This window comes from Pseudophryne corroboree, chromosome 7 (genome assembly GCF_028390025.1).
Source record: "Pseudophryne corroboree isolate aPseCor3 chromosome 7, aPseCor3.hap2, whole genome shotgun sequence".
Lineage (NCBI taxonomy): Eukaryota > Metazoa > Chordata > Amphibia > Anura > Myobatrachidae > Pseudophryne > Pseudophryne corroboree.
Window position 1 is genome coordinate 409277663 of NC_086450.1, and position 17881 is coordinate 409295543.

At 47.3% G+C, this 17881-nt stretch overlaps 1 long non-coding RNA gene across 1 annotated transcript; it reads right to left on the minus strand.

Moving 5' to 3' along the window:
- Positions 1 to 1768: 1768 nt before the first annotated feature.
- Positions 1769 to 3211, minus strand: LOC134943793 (uncharacterized). The gene is made up of 2 exons (XR_010181758.1): positions 3125 to 3211; positions 1769 to 2503 (listed from the first exon to the last, which is right to left on the minus strand). It is a non-coding gene; the product is annotated as an uncharacterized LOC134943793 (long non-coding RNA).
- Positions 3212 to 17881: the final 14670 nt, after the last annotated feature.

Below are 17881 nucleotides of genomic sequence, written 5' to 3' on the forward strand. Positions count from 1 at the left end.
TTACTAACCATTCGTAATTGTAATGTCTGCCGTGAAAATGCATTTGCGGCCGTGAAAAAATACAAATCGTAAAAAAGTCCTAAAAAAAAACGCACCTGCTTTTGAAAAGCGTGTTTACATGTGTACTCAATTATCCATTACTCACACCTGAATGTTTGGCCCTATAAAAGTGTTCCAGGCACATTTTGAAATTCTCTCACTCTGAAATGGCGGCTGTGGTGTGTGCCAATGACTTTCTGTTTGCTGTGGGATACCTTAGACTGCTCCATGAGGCTTCCAGAAATCAGGGCCAGGTAAGTGAACATGGTCAGCAGGTTGTCCAGGTGCCGCGGAGGCTGCGCCAGCCACGTTTTTTTAGGGGTCGTTTAAACTTAAACGCATTGTCCGATGATAGGGTCTTACAGATGTTCCGCCTAAATAGAACCAACATTTTCCGCCTGTATGACCTTGTCAAACTGGGACTAGACCCTGAGACAGCACGCTCTCGCTCTGTCTCAGGCTTGCACAAACTCCTGGCTGTGTTACACTTTATGGCTACTGGGAGCTTCCAGGCTGTGGCAGGCGACGTTATTGGTATCTCACAGCCAACCTTTTCAAAATATTTGAATCAGGTGAGTCTAAAAATACATAGCCGGTTATGTCTAAGTGTTGCTTCTGTAAGCTCTTACAACACAGTATTGTATAGAATACCTAACATGACACTCACCTTAGATTGTTTAATGTCCACTCAGGTTTTGGATGTCTTGGATCCACATATTAATGCCTCAATCTGCTTCCCTACCCAGGAGTCGGAGTGGCGTGCTGTCAGGGTAGCTTTCTATGAGCTTGCTCGCATGCCCAATGTGCTGGGGGCCATAGATTGCACACACGTTCAGCTGAGATCACCTAGGGGCCGTCAATATATATATATACCAACAGACATATGGCCCAATCCACTAATGTCCAGGTGGTCTGTGATGCAAAATTAAAAATTATGAGTGTTGTTGCAGGTTACCCTGGTGGCTGCCATGACTCCTTCATCCTCAGTCAGTCATCGCTCTTCGATAAATTTGAGGACGGACAAATGCCTGATGGCTGGCTGCTGGGTATGTTTAAAATGTGTTGTGTGTATGTCTTTTAACAACAAACTCTATTTTTGACTAGGGTAATGAATAATCTTACACATGTACTAATGTTGACTATATCTGTTTTTCAGGTGATGGTGGTTACGGCTGCTACTCTTGGCTCCTTACTCCATTGTCCCAACCTGATTCTCCTGCTGAACACAGTTACAATCATGCACATAAGGCTACGCGGAATGTGATAGAAAGATGTTTTGGTGTGCTGAAATCACGGTTTCGGTGTCTGGATAAATCTGCAGGCCTTTTGTTGTATAGTCCCTCAAAGGTGACTAGAATTGTGTTCTGCTGCTGTTTTCTCCATAATCTGTGTTTAAGTCAACATCTGGCACATGATGAGGGAGAAAGCAGTCAGCAAGCAGAGGAGTTAGAAACATCTGGTGACAGTGTGAGTACATATGTAGGGAGGCAGGTACGGCAAGAAGTGATTCAGCGGTATTTTTCGGGTAAGTTTTTGTAGGATGTAATTATCCTTGACTAAACACTTTGCAATACAAACAATTGTGTGTTTTGTTACTTACTGTTTGTTGTTTATAGTGGTGTGTACATTGTAGTTAGTTTATGTTATCAATACATTGTCATTCATTACCCCATAAAAACATACATACATACATAGCAGCTTCTACAATGTTTGAGACGGACAGAGGAAGTTGTGTGTTTGTCAAAACAAATTTTTTATTGCGTTACACAAATGTTTTTGATGTATTATTTTTTGCGCTTGTGTGTGCTGGGTGCTGTGCTTTGTGCTGGCTCACTGGCACGTGCTCGGGAGGATCGCCGAACAGGGGAGGTTACTGGCGTTTGGCTAGGGGTCGTGGTTCCAGAGCTGGAGGTCACTTGTTGTGCTGCCATCAATGTTATGTTGTTGCTCAAATTATTTATGCTGGCATTCAGTTGTGTGTTGGTTGCAGTGTGGCTGGCTACAATCCGGGATAAAGATTCATTCACAACCTGGTTGTGCTGTATTAGTTGTATGAGTGTTTGGTGCTGGCGCTGTTGCTCATCAATGATGCGCGTTAAATGAGCCAGCATTTGGTTGTTGTCTGCCCGTATTTGCTCCATCGATGTTGCGATTCGGCCTACTTGGACAATCAGTCTGCCCGAGTTGCGACTAATGCGCGGTAGATGATGGGGCAGACTGGCAAGGTGTTGGGTATGTGCGGTCAGGCTGGCATTGCTTTGGGTCTGTTGGCTTGTCCAACTGGACCAAAAGTCATCTGGAATTTGTGGCTGGGGTGGAGCTTGTACCAGTTGTGGACTCATGGAGGCTTGGGGGATATCCTGCGGCTGTATTGGCTGGCTCGGGTCAACAGGTGTTAGTTGCAGTGTGAATGTTGCCTGTTGGTCTTGTCCCTGCTGGTCCACGTCGGGCATCAAGCTTGGCTCTGTATGGGGTGGCCAACATGCACTGTTTACTTTACAAATAATATATTTGCTAGTTCTAAACATTTCTACATTCATAATACTCCATTATTTTTGTATTTTGAGTTGTGTTTTTAAACTTATACTTTATTTGGTTTACAAACACATATATACCATCACAGGCGTGCACATAGACTGACTTGCGGAATCCTCACCTAACTACCTCCCCTCCACAGCATTACAGTGTTCTGTCACCTCCCCTGTCCAGGATATAGACTGCTTACCTGGATATTCCCGAGGAGCGGAGCAAGTAAGCAGTCTACATACAGGACAGGGGAGGTGTGTGAACACTATAATGGTGTGGAGGGGGTGGTGGTTGTTTTTTTTCAGCCAGTAATGTGTTGTTATTTTTCTGTGCACGTGTGTGGCCTAAATTTTTACAAATGTCTGTTCATTTTTAAATTTGATGTTGGCGATAGCAACCACTAAGATATTGAAAAATTCTGCATTTGCACCTTTAAAAATTTAAGACGTAACATCACATTGGTTGTTATGGCAAACATGTAATCTCAACTACAACTCACATCATAGTAACTGTACTGTGTAGATTATTTGCTATGTGTTTAGTTTATGTTTTGACTCACCAGATAACTGAGGTGATCTGGGCTCATCACTCTGTGGACTCGCCAATAGTGCCTGTGGTGGCTGGGGTGAGACTGCAGAAATGCGCCGCCTGGGTGGGGAAGATGGAGCCGCAGATTCAGAGACAAGACGCCGTGTCTTACTTGGCCTCCTGGGTAAGTACCCCGAGCCCTGTGATGGGCGCCTTAGAGGAGGGCGGCTTACAGAAGCAGAACCTATGAGAATATATAAACATTAATATTTTGTACTTCTATGTGTTTGCAGAATATGTGACTATAGTGAATTCTGACCTGCAATCCCAGCATCATCATGAGTTGTCTGTGGCCTGTCTGGCCGGCTGGTCTGTCGGACTGTTGAAAAAGTTGAAAAAACATTATGACCATACTTTGTTTAAAAATGCTAACTGCAAAGCCTTAGTGTACTGTAACCATCTTGTACGTATTGTAAAATAAACTAATTTCTGCTTAAGATCTTCGTGATTCCTTAATTTGTTATGTATCTAAAAATGTACATGGTGTTGCACAAAAAAAATCTGTAACATTGATGAATTATGTGTCAGATATTGCATAGATTGATTACTTGCAACTTGAACCAAAATGTAAATTAAAAGTTTGTTTAAAAATTGATTTAAAAAAAAACACATCATAACAAGCTGCTATTAGATACAACAGCTATGTCCAAGCAATATCTCATATTAATTATTGCAACTACACATACCAGCATGCACTGCACCTGATTTTGCATTATAAATTTAAAAAAATACAGCCAAGGCAAGATGGGAAATGCAGTTTCAAAGCACAAAAACAGCTTAAGGGTGCATAGGCCTGCAATACATGACCAACAATGTATGCATACTTTTTTAAATTAATTTCTCCACCATTATCATTTTGCACACTTTAAAATATAATTTCGATTTATCAAACTCACCATCCTGCGTGGGTCGGTCCGAATCCCGGACATGAGTTGCAGACACCACTTCTGCTGGAATCAGTGCCCGCACAGGCTCCTCCCACTCCCGATAGGTTGCCCGGAAAGGGGGGCCACCCCCGGTTTTGCGGGCTGATTTAGCCTCTTTGGCCATCTTGGCCTTGACACGGCGCTTTATGTCATAGAACCTCTTGCGACACGTGTCCTCAGTCCGCCTCACCACACCCTCACTATTTACAGCAACTATTACTTTCCCCCACAGGACAGACTTCCTGCGGGAGGACACCTTGGCAGCTCCTGCCCAAACAATTGCCGATGGTGCTTCATCAGCTCACGCACCAACGCCATGTTTTCAGCATAGCTGAACTTAATATTCCTGCCAGTCTTGGTAGTGGTGCGTGGCTGCGGAGCCACAGCACCATCACTCTCACTGGAGAATGCAGCAACAGGCACCCCCTCCTCCTCCTCCTCCTCACTAACCTCCTCCCTCTCACTAACCCCCTCCACCTCACTCACCTCCTCCACCTCACTAACAGCCTCCACCTCACTAACCGCCTCCCTCTCACTAACCTCCTCCACCACACTGACCTCTGAGTCAGACATGAGGACAAACGACACAAAACACAGAAAAATCAAGACAGAAAACACACTCCTCCACTACTACTACTACTACACACCACACAGCCAACACACACGCTCACTCACTCACAAACAATGACAAAAGACTATAAAAAAAAAACAAGGACAAAAAAGTTTACAAACTGTGAAAAAACAATACTACAAATATGACAAGACTACTTACACACACAGTACAGCACTCAACAATCACAAAACTCCTCAGAAAATCCACCAAAAACTCCACCAAACTCACCAACTCCAAATACACCTTCCTCTCTCCTCTCCACTAGCTAAACCCACGAGGTGCGGTGTGTTTGGGGCGGTTTTATAGTAATGTGCACAGACACTCCTCCATCACGAATACAACCAATCACGGACGCGTGACAAAAACGAAACTTAGGACTAAAAACGCGGCAGCAAAATCAAAATCACTGCCGTAACAGACATGTGACGCAGTCGTAAAATAAACTAAAAACACGGCCGCAAAACAACCAAATCGGCCGCATTCTACACCAGAAAACCACGAATGACATCGACATCGGACAAAACAAAAAATACGAATACGACAGCTTAGTAAATCCGTCGTAACAAATTAAAAAAGTTGCAGTTTTACACTTTCGATGTCATTCGTGATTATTCTCCCACCAAATCGGGAGAATTACGAATGTTAGTAAATATACCCCCCTGTCTGAATAACCAGTGTATTTGAGAGAACACCAATGGTTATGAATTCTGAGTGGTCATGGAGCAGTAATAATGCACATCTCTCCTGGGTGCGTGCTGAGCCCGGTTACTTCTATGTTCATTTTTAAATAATAAAATTTTTGGAACTCACTCATTTCCTTTTTCTGCAGTGTGGTACACTGGTATTCCACAGGGAATAACAGGGTGTAGAGTTGGATCTTGGGCCCTCATTCCGAGTTGATCGGTCGCAAGGCGAATTTAGCAGAGTTACACACGCTAAGCCGCCGCCTACTGGGAGTGAATCTTAGCTTCTTAAAATTGCGACCGATGTATTCGCAATATTGCGATTACTAACTACTTAGCAGTTTCTGAGTAGCTCCAGACTTACTCTGCCTGTGCGATCATTTCAGTGCTTGTCGTTCCTGGTTGACGTCACAAACACACCCAGCGTTCGCCCAGGCACTCCCACCGTTTCCCCGGCCACTCCTGCGTTTTTTCCGGAAACGGTAGCGTTTTCAGCCACACGCCCCTGAAACGCCGTGTTTCCGCCCAGTAACACCCATTTCCTGTCAATCACATTACGATCGCCGGAGCGAAGAAAAAGCCGTGAGTAAAAATACTTTCTTCATAGTAAAGTTACTTGGCGCAGTCGCAGTGCGAACTTTGCGCATGCGTACTAAGCGGATTTTCACTGCGATGCGATGAAAAAGAACGAGCGAACAACTCGGAATGAGGGCCTTGATCCGAGGCACCAACAGGCTAAAGCTTTGACTGTTCCCAGGATGCATTGCACCGCCTCCTCTATAGCCCCGCCTCCAGGCACTGGAGCTCAGTTTGTAAGTTGGTGCCTGCAGTGCAGGTAACTAACAGGTGGGGCTGCGCTAGGCAGCCCTGAAACTTTTAAAGAAGACTTCAAGGACCGCAGCACTGTGAATGTCATTCTGACATGCTGTGCTGCGGATCCATCATCTCCCCCAGCAGTGCTGCATTTTCCTGCGGCATGGTTCCCGCGAACTTGCAGCGGAGGCGCACCGGACTTCAGGCACACCGCTGACACTCTCCTGGATTGCGTGGCTGCACGGAGGAGGTAAGAGGGTGGGACCCGCCGGTAAATTGTGGTACGGTCGCGGTCCCAGGAGACGGTGGACACTGTACTGCACAGGGACCCCACTATATCCACCAGGGCAGGGAGCACAGGTCGGATTTACTAAGATCCGTTTGCAATAGGCTCCACAGTACCTGGTGGTGAAGTCCAGCATAGGGGATAAGGCGCTGACCTGTAGCCCCTCCCCTAGCTCCGGGCGCCATCTACTGCTGGTGTTCCCACCCAGGAGCTGCATTTCTCTCTCCCTCACTGCCTGAGATTGTGGCGCCATCTTCACTACTAGCTGGGCTGATCTCCGGGACTGCAGGGCTCTGTCTCCTCTGTAAAGCCACCTGTCTCACCAGCACTGTGCTTTTACAGGCACTTATGTATTCTACATGTCACTTTAGACAGTGTTAGTTAAGAACAAGTGCACTACTACCTGAATATTTAGTACAAGTATTCTGTGATATACATCCAGTATTTACTGTGCTTTGTTATATTTGTATTCATACATATTTATATTAGAGATGAGCGGGTTCGGTTCCTCGGAATCCGAACCCGCCCGAACTTCAGGTTTTTTTACACGGGGCCGAGCGACTCGGATCTTCCCGCCTTGCTCGGTTAACCCGAGCGCGCCCGAACGTCATCATCCCGCTGTCGGATTCTCGCGAGGCTCGGATTCTATCGCGAGACTCGGATTCTATATAAGGAGCCGCGCGTCGCCGCCATTTTCACACGTGCATTGAGATTGATAGGGAGAGGACGTGGCTGGCGTCCTCTCCGTTTAGACTAGAGTACTAGAGAGAGACACAAATTTTGGGGAGCATATTATTAGGAGGAGTACTACTTGCTGCTGATAGTGTGACCAGTGACCACCAGTTTAATTAATCCGTTCTCTGCCTGATAAAAAACGATACACAGTGTGACACAGTCACATACCATATCTGTGCTCAGCCCAGTGTGCTGCATCATATGTAATACTGTATATCATTATCTGACTGTGCTGAGTGCTCACTGCTCACACAGCTTAATTGTGGGGGAGACTGGGGAGCAGTTATAGCAGGAGTACATATTTTAAGTACAGTGCACACTTTTGCTGCCAGAGTGCCACTGCCAGTGTGACTGACCAGTGACCACTGACCACCAGTATTGTGATTGTCTGCTGACCACCAGTATATTGTGATTGTCTGCCTGAAAAAGTTAAACACTCGTCGTGTGGTGTTTTTATAAACGCATTCTGCAGACAGTGTCCAGCAGGTCCGTCATTACATAATATATACCTGTCCGGCTGCAGTACTAGTGTGATATATATATATTTTAATTTTATCTCATTATCATCCAGTCTATATTAGCAGCAGACACAGTACGGTAGTCCACGGCTGTAGCTACCTCTGTGTCGGCAGTCGCTCGTCCATCCATAATTGTATACCACCTACCCGTGGTTTTTTTTTTTTCTATCTTCTTGATACTAGTAGCTTACTTTAGGAGTCTGCAGTGCTGACAGACAGTGTCCAGCAGGTCCGTCATTACATAATATATACCTGTCCGGCTGCAGTACTAGTGTGATATATATATATATTTTAATTTTATCTCATTATCATCCAGTCTATATTAGCAGCAGACACAGTACGGTAGTCCACGGCTGTAGCTACCTCTGTGTCGGCAGTCGCTCGTCCATCCATAATTGTATACCACCTACCCGTGGTTTTTTTTCTTTCTATCTTCTTGATACTAGTAGCTTACTTTAGGAGTCTGCAGTGCTGACAGACAGTGTCCAGCAGGTCCGTCATTACATAATATATACCTGTCCGGCTGCAGTACTAGTGTGATATATATATATATATATTTTAATTTTATCTCATTATCATCCAGTCTATATTAGCAGCAGACACAGTACGGTAGTCCACGGCTGTAGCTACCTCTGTGTCGGCAGTCGCTCGTCCATCCATAATTGTATACCACCTACCCGTGGTTTTTTTTTTTTCTATCTTCTTGATACTAGTAGCTTACTTTAGGAGTCTGCAGTGCTGACAGACAGTGTCCAGCAGGTCCGTCATTACATAATATATACCTGTCCGGCTGCAGTACTAGTGTGATATATATATATATTTTAATTTTATCTCATTATCATCCAGTCTATATTAGCAGCAGACACAGTACGGTAGTCCACGGCTGTAGCTACCTCTGTGTCGGCAGTCGCTCGTCCATCCATAATTGTATACCACCTACCCGTGGTTTTTTTTTTCTATCTTCTTGATACTAGTAGCTTACTTTAGGAGTCTGCAGTGCTGACAGACAGTGTCCAGCTGGTCCGTCATTACATAATATATACCTGTCCGGCTGCAGTACTAGAGTGATATATATATATATTTTAATTTTATCTCATTATCATCCAGTCTATATTAGCAGCAGACACAGTACGGTAGTCCACGGCTGTAGCTACCTCTGTGTCGGCAGTCGCTCGTCCATCCATAATTGTATACCACCTACCCGTGGTTTTTTTTTTTTCTATCTTCTTGATACTAGTAGCTTACTTTAGGAGTCTGCAGTGCTGACAGACAGTGTCCAGCAGGTCCGTCATTACATAATATATACCTGTCCGGCTGCAGTACTAGTGTGATATATATATATATTTTAATTTTATCTCATTATCATCCAGTCTATATTAGCAGCAGACACAGTACGGTAGTCCACGGCTGTAGCTACCTCTGTGTCGGCAGTCGCTCGTCATCCATAAGTATACTAGTATCCATCCATCTCCATTGTTTACCTGAGGTGCCTTTTAGTTGTGCCTATTAAAATATGGAGAACAAAAATGTTGAGGTTCCAAAAATAGGGAAAGATCAAGATCGACTTCCACCTCGTGCTGAAGCTGCTGCCACTAGTCATGGCCGAGACGATGAAATGCCAGCAACGTCGTCTGCCAAGGCCGATGCCCAATGTCATAGTACAGAGCATGTAAAATCCAAAATACCAAATATCAGTAAAAAAAGGACTCAAAAATCTAAAATAAAATTGTCGGAGGAGAAGCGTAAACTTGCCAATATGCCATTTACCACACGGAGTGGCAAGGAACGGCTGAGGCCCTGGCCTATGTTCATGGCTAGTGGTTCAGCTTCACATGAGGATGGAAGCACTCAGCCTCTCGCTAGAAAAATGAAAAGACTCAAGCTGGCAAAAGCACAGCAAAGAACTGTGCGTTCTTCGAAATCCCAAATCCACAAGGAGAGTCCAATTGTGTCGGTTGCGATGCCTGACCTTCCCAACACTGGACGTGAAGAGCATGCGCCTTCCACCATTTGCACGCCCCCTGCAAGTGCTGGAAGGAGCACCCGCAGTCCAGTTCCTGATAGTCAGATTGAAGATGTCAGTGTTGAAGTACACCAGGATGAGGAGGATATGGGTGTTGCTGGCGCTGGGGAGGAAATTGACAAGGAGGATTCTGATGGTGAGGTGGTTTGTTTAAGTCAGGCACCCGGGGAGACACCTGTTGTCCGTGGGAGGAATATGGCCATTGACATGCCTGGTGAAAATACCAAAAAAATCAGCTCTTCGGTGTGGAAGTATTTCAACAGAAATGCGGACAACATTTGTCAAGCCGTGTGTTGTCTTTGTCAAGCTGTAATAAGTAGGGGTAAGGACGTTAACCACCTCGGAACATCCTCCCTTATACGTCACCTGCAGCGCATTCATAATAAGTCAGTGACAAGTTCAAAAACTTTGGGCGACAGCGGAAGCAGTCCACTGACCAGTAAATCCCTTCCTCTTGTAACCAAGCTCACGCAAACCACCCCACCAACTCCCTCAGTGTCAATTTCCTCCTTCCCCAGGAATGCCAATAGTCCTGCAGGCCATGTCACTGGCAATTCTGACGAGTCCTCTCCTGCCTGGGATTCCTCCGATGCATCCTTGCGTGTAACGCCTACTGCTGCTGGCGCTGCTGTTGTTGCTGCTGGGAGTTGATGGTCATCCCAGAGGGGAAGTCGGAAGACCACTTGTACTACTTCCAGTAAGCAATTGACTGTCCAACAGTCCTTTGCGAGGAAGATGAAATATCACAGCAGTCATCCTGTTGCAAAGCGGATAACTGAGGCCTTGACAACTATGTTGGTGTTAGACGTGCGTCCGGTATCCGCCGTTAGTTCACAGGGAACTAGACAATTTCTTGAGGTAGTGTGCCCCCGTTACCAAATACCATCTAGGTTCCACTTCTCTAGGCAGGCGATACCGAGAATGTACACGGACGTCAGAAAAAGACTCACCAGTGTCCTAAAAAATGCAGTTGTACTCAATGTCCACTTAACCACGGACATGTGGACAAGTGGAGCAGGGCAGGGTCAGGACTATATGACTGTGACAGCCCACTGGGTAGATGTATGGACTCCCGCCGCAAGAACAGCAGCGGCGGCACCAGTAGCAGCATCTCGCAAACGGCAACTCTTTCCTAGGCAGGCTACGCTTTGTATCACCGGTTTCCAGAATAAGCACACAGCTGAAAACCTCTTACGGCAACTGAGGAAGATCATCGCGGAATGGCTTACCCCAATTGGACTCTCCTGTGGATTTGTGGCATCGGACAACGCCAGCAATATTGTGTGTGCATTAAATATGGGCAAATTCCAGCACGTCCCATGTTTTGCACATACCTTGAATTTGGTGGTGCAGAATTATTTAAAAAACGAGAGGGGCGTGCAAGAGATGCTGTCGGTGGCCAGAAGAATTGCGGGACACTTTCGGCGTACAGGCACCACGTACAGAAGACTGGAGCACCACCAAAAACGCCTGAACCTGCCCTGCCATCATCTGAAGCAAGAAGTGGTAACGAGGTGGAATTCAACCCTATATATGCTTCAGAGGTTGGAGGAGCAGCAAAAGGCCATTCAAGCCTATACAATTGAGCACGATATAGGAGGTGGAATGCACCTGTCTCAAGCGCAGTGGAGAATGATTTCAACGTTGTGCAAGGTTCTGCTGCCCTTTGAACTTGCCACACGTGAAGTCAGTTCAGACACTGCCAGCCTGAGTCAGTTCATTCCCCTCATCAGGCTTTTGCAGAAGAAGCTGGAGACATTGAAGGAGGAGCTAACACAGAGCGATTCCGCTAGGCATGTGGGACTTGTGGATGGAGCCCTTAATTCGCTTAACAAGGATTCACGGGTGGTCAATCTGTTGAAATCAGAGCACTACATTTTGGCCACCGTGCTCGGTCCTAGATTTAAAACCTACCTTGGATCTCTCTTTCCGGCACACACAAGTCTGCTGGGGTTCAAAGACCTGCTGGTGAGAAAATTGTCAAGTCAAGCGGAACGCGACCTGTCAACATCTCCTCCTTCACATTCTCCCGCAACTGGGGGTGCGAGGAAAAGGCTCAGAATTCCGAGCCCACCCGCTGGCGGTGATGCAGGGCAGTCTGGAGCGACTGCTGATGCTGACATCTGGTCCGGACTGAAGGACCTGCCAACGATTACGGATACGGACATGTCGTCTACTGGCACTGCATATGATTCTCTCCCCATTGAAAGAATGGTGGAGGATTATATGAGTGACCGCATCCAAGTAGGCACGTCAGACAGTCCGTACTTATACTGGCAGGAAAAAGAGGCAATTTGGAGGCCCTTGCACAAACTGGCTTTATTCTACCTAAGTTGCCCTCCCACAAGTGTGTACTCCGAAAGAGTGTTTAGTGCCGCCGCTCACCTTGTCAGCAATCGGCGTACGAGCTTACTTCCAGAAAATGTGGAGAAGATGATGTTCATTAAAATGAATTATAATCAATTCCTCCGTGGAGACATTGACCAGCAGCAATTGCCTCCACAAAGTACACAGGGAGCTGAGATGGTGGATTCCAGTGGGGACGAATTGATAATCTGTGAGGAGGGGGATGTACACGGTGATATATCGGAGGATGATGATGAGGTGGACATCTTGCCTCTGTAGAGCCAGTTTGTGCAAGGAGAGATTAATTGCTTCTTTTTTGGTGGGGGTCCAAACCAACCCGTCATTTCAGTCACAGTCGTGTGGCAGACCCTGTCACTGAAATGATGGGTTGGTTAAAGTGTGCATGTCCTGTTTATACAACATAAGGGTGGGTGGGAGGGCCCAAGGACAATTCCATCTTGCACCTCTTTTTTCTTTCATTTTTCTTTGCGTCATGTGCTGTTTGGGGAGTGTTTTTTGGAAGGGCCATCCTGCGTGACACTACAGTGCCACTCCTAGATGGGCCAGGTGTTTGTGTCGGCCACTAGGGTCGCTTAGCTTACTCACACAGCTACCTCATTGCGCCTCTTTTTTTCTTTGCGTCATGTGCTGTTTGGGGAGTGTTTTTTGGAAGGGCCATCCTGCGTGACACTGCAGTGCCACTCCTAGATGGGCCAGGTGTTTGTGTCGGCCACTAGGGTCGCTTATCTTACTCACACAGCTACCTCATTGCGCCTCTCTTTATCTTTGCGTCATGTGCTGTTTGGGGAGTGTTTTTTGGAAGGGCCATCCTGCGTGACACTGCAGTGCCACTCCTAGATGGGCCAGGTGTTTGTGTCGGCCACTAGGGTCGCTTATCTTACTCACACAGCTACCTCATTGCGCCTCTTTTTTTCTTTGCGTCATGTGCTGTTTGGGGAGTGTTTTTTGGAAGGGCCATCCTGCGTGACACTGCAGTGCCACTCCTAGATGGGCCAGGTGTTTGTGTCGGCCACTAGGGTCGCTTAGCTTACTCACACAGCTACCTCATTGCGCCTCTTTTTTTCTTTGCATCATGTGCTGTTTGGGGAGTGTTTTTTGGAAGGACCATCCTGCGTGACACTGCAGTGCCACTCCTAGATGGGCCAGGTGTTTGTGTCGGCCACTAGGGTCGCTTAGCTTACTCACACAGCTACCTCATTGCGCCTCTTTTTTTCTTTGCGTCATGTGCTGTTTGGGGAGTGTTTTTTGGAAGGGCCATCCTGCGTGACACTGCAGTGCCACTCCTAGATGGGCCAGGTGTTTGTGTCGGCCACTAGGGTCGCTTAGCTTACTCACACAGCTACCTCATTGCGCCTCTTTTTTTCTTTGCGTCATGTGCTGTTTGGGGAGTGTTTTTTGGAAGGGCCATCCTGCGTGACACTGCAGTGCCACTCCTAGATGGGCCAGGTGTTTGTGTCGGCCACTAGGGTCGCTTATCTTACTCACACAGCTACCTCATTGCGCCTCTCTTTTTCTTTGCGTCATGTGCTGTTTGGGGAGTGTTTTTTGGAAGGGCCATCCTGCGTGACACTGCAGTGCCACTCCTAGATGGGCCAGGTGTTTGTGTCGGCCACTAGGGTCGCTTATCTTACTCACACAGCTACCTCATTGCGCCTCTTTTTTTCTTTGCGTCATGTGCTGTTTGGGGAGTGTTTTTTGGAAGGGCCATCCTGCGTGACACTGCAGTGCCACTCCTAGATGGGCCAGGTGTTTGTGTCGGCCACTAGGGTCGCTTAGCTTACTCACACAGCTACCTCATTGCGCCTCTTTTTTTCTTTGCATCATGTGCTGTTTGGGGAGTGTTTTTTGGAAGGACCATCCTGCGTGACACTGCAGTGCCACTCCTAGATGGGCCAGGTGTTTGTGTCGGCCACTAGGGTCGCTTAGCTTACTCACACAGCTACCTCATTGCGCCTCTTTTTTTCTTTGCGTCATGTGCTGTTTGGGGAGTGTTTTTTGGAAGGGCCATCCTGCGTGACACTGCAGTGCCACTCCTAGATGGGCCAGGTGTTTGTGTCGGCCACTAGGGTCGCTTAGCTTACTCACACAGCTACCTCATTGCGCCTCTTTTTTTCTTTGCGTCATGTGCTGTTTGGGGAGTGTTTTTTGGAAGGGCCATCCTGCGTGACACTGCAGTGCCACTCCTAGATGGGCCAGGTGTTTGTGTCGGCCACTAGGGTCGCTTAGCTTACTCACACAGCTACCTCATTGCGCCTCTTTTTTTCTTTGCGTCATGTGCTGTTTGGGGAGTGTTTTTTGGAAGGGCCATCCTGCGTGACACTGCAGTGCCACTCCTAGATGGGCCAGGTGTTTGTGTCGGCCACTAGGGTCGCTTAGCTTACTCACACAGCTACCTCATTGCGCCTCTTTTTTTCTTTGCGTCATGTGCTGTTTGGGGAGTGTTTTTTGGAAGGGCCATCCTGCGTGACACTGCAGTGCCACTCCTAGATGGGCCAGATGTTTGTGTCGGCCACTAGGGTCGCTTAGCTTACTCACACAGCTACCTCATTGCGCCTCTTTTTTTCTTTGCGTCATGTGCTGTTTGGGGAGTGTTTTTTGGAAGGGCCATCCTGCGTGACACTGCAGTGCCACTCCTAGATGGGCCAGGTGTTTGTGTCGGCCACTAGGGTCGCTTAGCTTACTCACACAGCTACCTCATTGCGCCTCTTTTTTTCTTTGCGTCATGTGCTGTTTGGGGAGTGTTTTTTGGAAGGGCCATCCTGCGTGACACTGCAGTGCCACTCCTAGATGGGCCAAGTGTTTGTGTCGGCCACTAGGGTCGCTTAGCTTACTCACACAGCTACCTCATTGCGCCTCTTTTTTTCTTTGCGTCATGTGCTGTTTGGGGAGTGTTTTTTGGAAGGGCCATCCTGCGTGACACTGCAGTGCCACTCCTAGATGGGCCAGGTGTTTGTGTCGGCCACTAGGGTCGCTTAGCTTAGTCATCCAGCGACCTCGGTGCAAATTTTAGGACTAAAAATAATATTGTGAGGTGTGAGGTGTTCAGAATAGACTGAAAATGAGTGGAAATTATGGTTTTTGAGGTTAATAATACTTTGGGATCAAAATGACCCCCAAATTCTATGATTTAAGCTGTTTTTAGTGTTTTTTTAAAAAAACACCCGAATCCAAAACACACCCGAATCCGACAAAAAAAATTCGGTGAGGTTTTGCCAAAACGCGGTCGAACCCAAAACACGGCCTCGGAACCGAACCCAAAACCAAAACACAAAACCCGAAAAATTTCAAGTGCACATCTCTAATTTATATGTAGTTTTACTAGTCCAGTGCAGTTTTATTGTTTATAAGTAATAACTTCTGCATTGTACCTGTGACTGAGTGTGCCTGTAGCTTTTGTGTGGATTTCATCTCCTGTATCACAATTGCTATCACTAGGGCCCTCATTCCAAGTTGTTCGCTCGCTAGCTGCTTTTAGCAGCATTGCAAACGCTAGGCCGCCGTTCTCTGGGAGTGTATCTTAGCTTAGCAGAATAGCGAACGAAAGATTAGCAGAACTGCTCGAAAATCTTTTCCTGCAGTTTCTGAGTAGCTCCAGACATACTCCTAGATTGCAATCACCTCAGTCCGTTTAGTTCCTGCTTTGACGTCACAAACACGCCCTGCATTCGGCCAGCCACTCACCCGTTTCCCCAGCCACTCCTGCGTTTTAGCCTGACACGACAGCGTTTTTTAGCACACTCCCGGAAAACGGTCAGTTTCCGCCCAGAAACACCCACTTCCTGTCAATCACACACCGATCAGCAGAGCGACTGAAAAGCGCTGCTCGCCCCTGTGTAAAATTGCTTAGTTCTGTGTGAAATTACTTGGCGCGTGCGCCCTGCGGCCCATATGCATGCGCAGAACAGCCGGTTTTTAGCCTGATCACTATGCTGCGAAAAACGGAAGCGAGCGATCAACTCGGAATGACCCCCTATATTCTGTACCCTGGGGGGCGAGGTGCATCAGGGTCTCATAAATATATATATATAGTGCTATACAGTATATACTGTTTTCTCGTATTTTTACTGTGTATTTCAGTCACCTCATACCGCTTAAATCCTCTGTTTGTGCTCTGTATTTACTGTCACATAACACAGGGGGTATTGTGTTTGTCTGGCTATATTGTACTGTTACGCTCTAAGGCTACAATCCCTATAATGTCTGCCACACAGGGCGGGAAATCCTCGGACGCTTCTGCATCCTGCAGTGCCGTCACCACGGATTTACCGGTGGGGGAAGTGTTAACTGCTGGTTCAGGCACTGGGTGCCATACATCTCCTAGTCAGTGGCGTGCGGTGAGGTCAGTGGCTGGTGAGGCACTACAGCCATAATGTCCGCCGGATCCTGCCGATGACCCCTACCGCCGCCGAGCCAATGCCCGCTACTGCCTCTTAGCCGATGCCTGCTGCCACCGCCAATGGCTTACAAACTTGCCCACCATCAACTGACCCAGCCCTCCGCCACTAATTTGCATCTCAATCCGATGCCGCCAATGCCCGCTGCCTGCCTGCTTATCATACTTGTGATATATTGTACATTTTTATAGAAAAAAAATAAAAATTAGTGTTTGGGACAGGGAAGGGAGTGGGAGGAGGACATGAATGCAATTTTGTTGTCCAGGGCTTCCATTAACTTAATGGAGAAGGGTCTGAATGGGTTAAAAAATGTAAAAAAAAAATGCGTGAGGTCCCCCTTCCTAAGTATAACCAGCCTCGGGCTCCTTGAGCCGGTCCTGGTTGTTTAAATACTGGGGAAAAATTGGACAGGGGTTCCCCATATTTAGACAACCAGCACCGGGCTCTTAGACCAGTCCTGGTTCCAAAAATATGGGGGACAAAAGATGTAGGGGTCCCCCGTATTTTTAAAACCAGCACCGGGCTCCACTAGCCAGGGACATAATGCCACAGCCGGGGGACACATTTATGTAGGTCCCTGCGGCCGTGGCATTACCCCCCCAACTAGTCACCCCTGGCCGGGGTTCTCTGGAGGAGTGGGGACCCCTTAAATCAAGGGGTCCCCCCCTCCAGGCACCCAAGGCCCAGGGATGAAGCCCGAGGCTGTCCCCAGCACCCCTGGGCGGTGGGTGACGGGCTGATAGCCATCAGTGTGTAAAAAAAAAAGAATATTGTTTTTTGTTGTGGAACTACAAGGCCCAGCAAGCCTCCCCCACTTGCTGGTACTTGGAGAACCTCAAGTACCAGCATGCGGGGAAATAATGGGCCCGCTGGTACCTGTAGTTCTACAACAAAAAAATACCCAAATAAAAACACAACACACACACACCATGAAAGTAAAAATTTATTAAAACACACTTACACACTCACACATACTTACCTACTGTACATCCCACGCCGGTCACGTCCACTTGTCCATGTAGAATCCAATAGGTGGTTCCTGTAAAAATGAGAGAGAGATTACTTACCTACATCCCACGCCGGTCACGTCCACTTGTCCAGTAGAATCCAATAGGGCCGGTACCTGTAAAAATGAAAATTATACTTACAAATGAAGTAATCCACAAGAGGAGAGAGAGAGAAATAGAGAGAAATTAATGAATATTATGCACTCGCCGACGCGGAAGGACGTTAGCACAGACAGGGGAGAGTGTTGCTGCTGGCTTGGAGGATGGAGCAGGCGCCCCCAATAGTTGTGAGCCCAGTAGCTGTGTGTTAGGCGCCGGGGTCCGCTCGTCGGTGCGGCCCGGCGCCTAGCAACCAGGGACGCC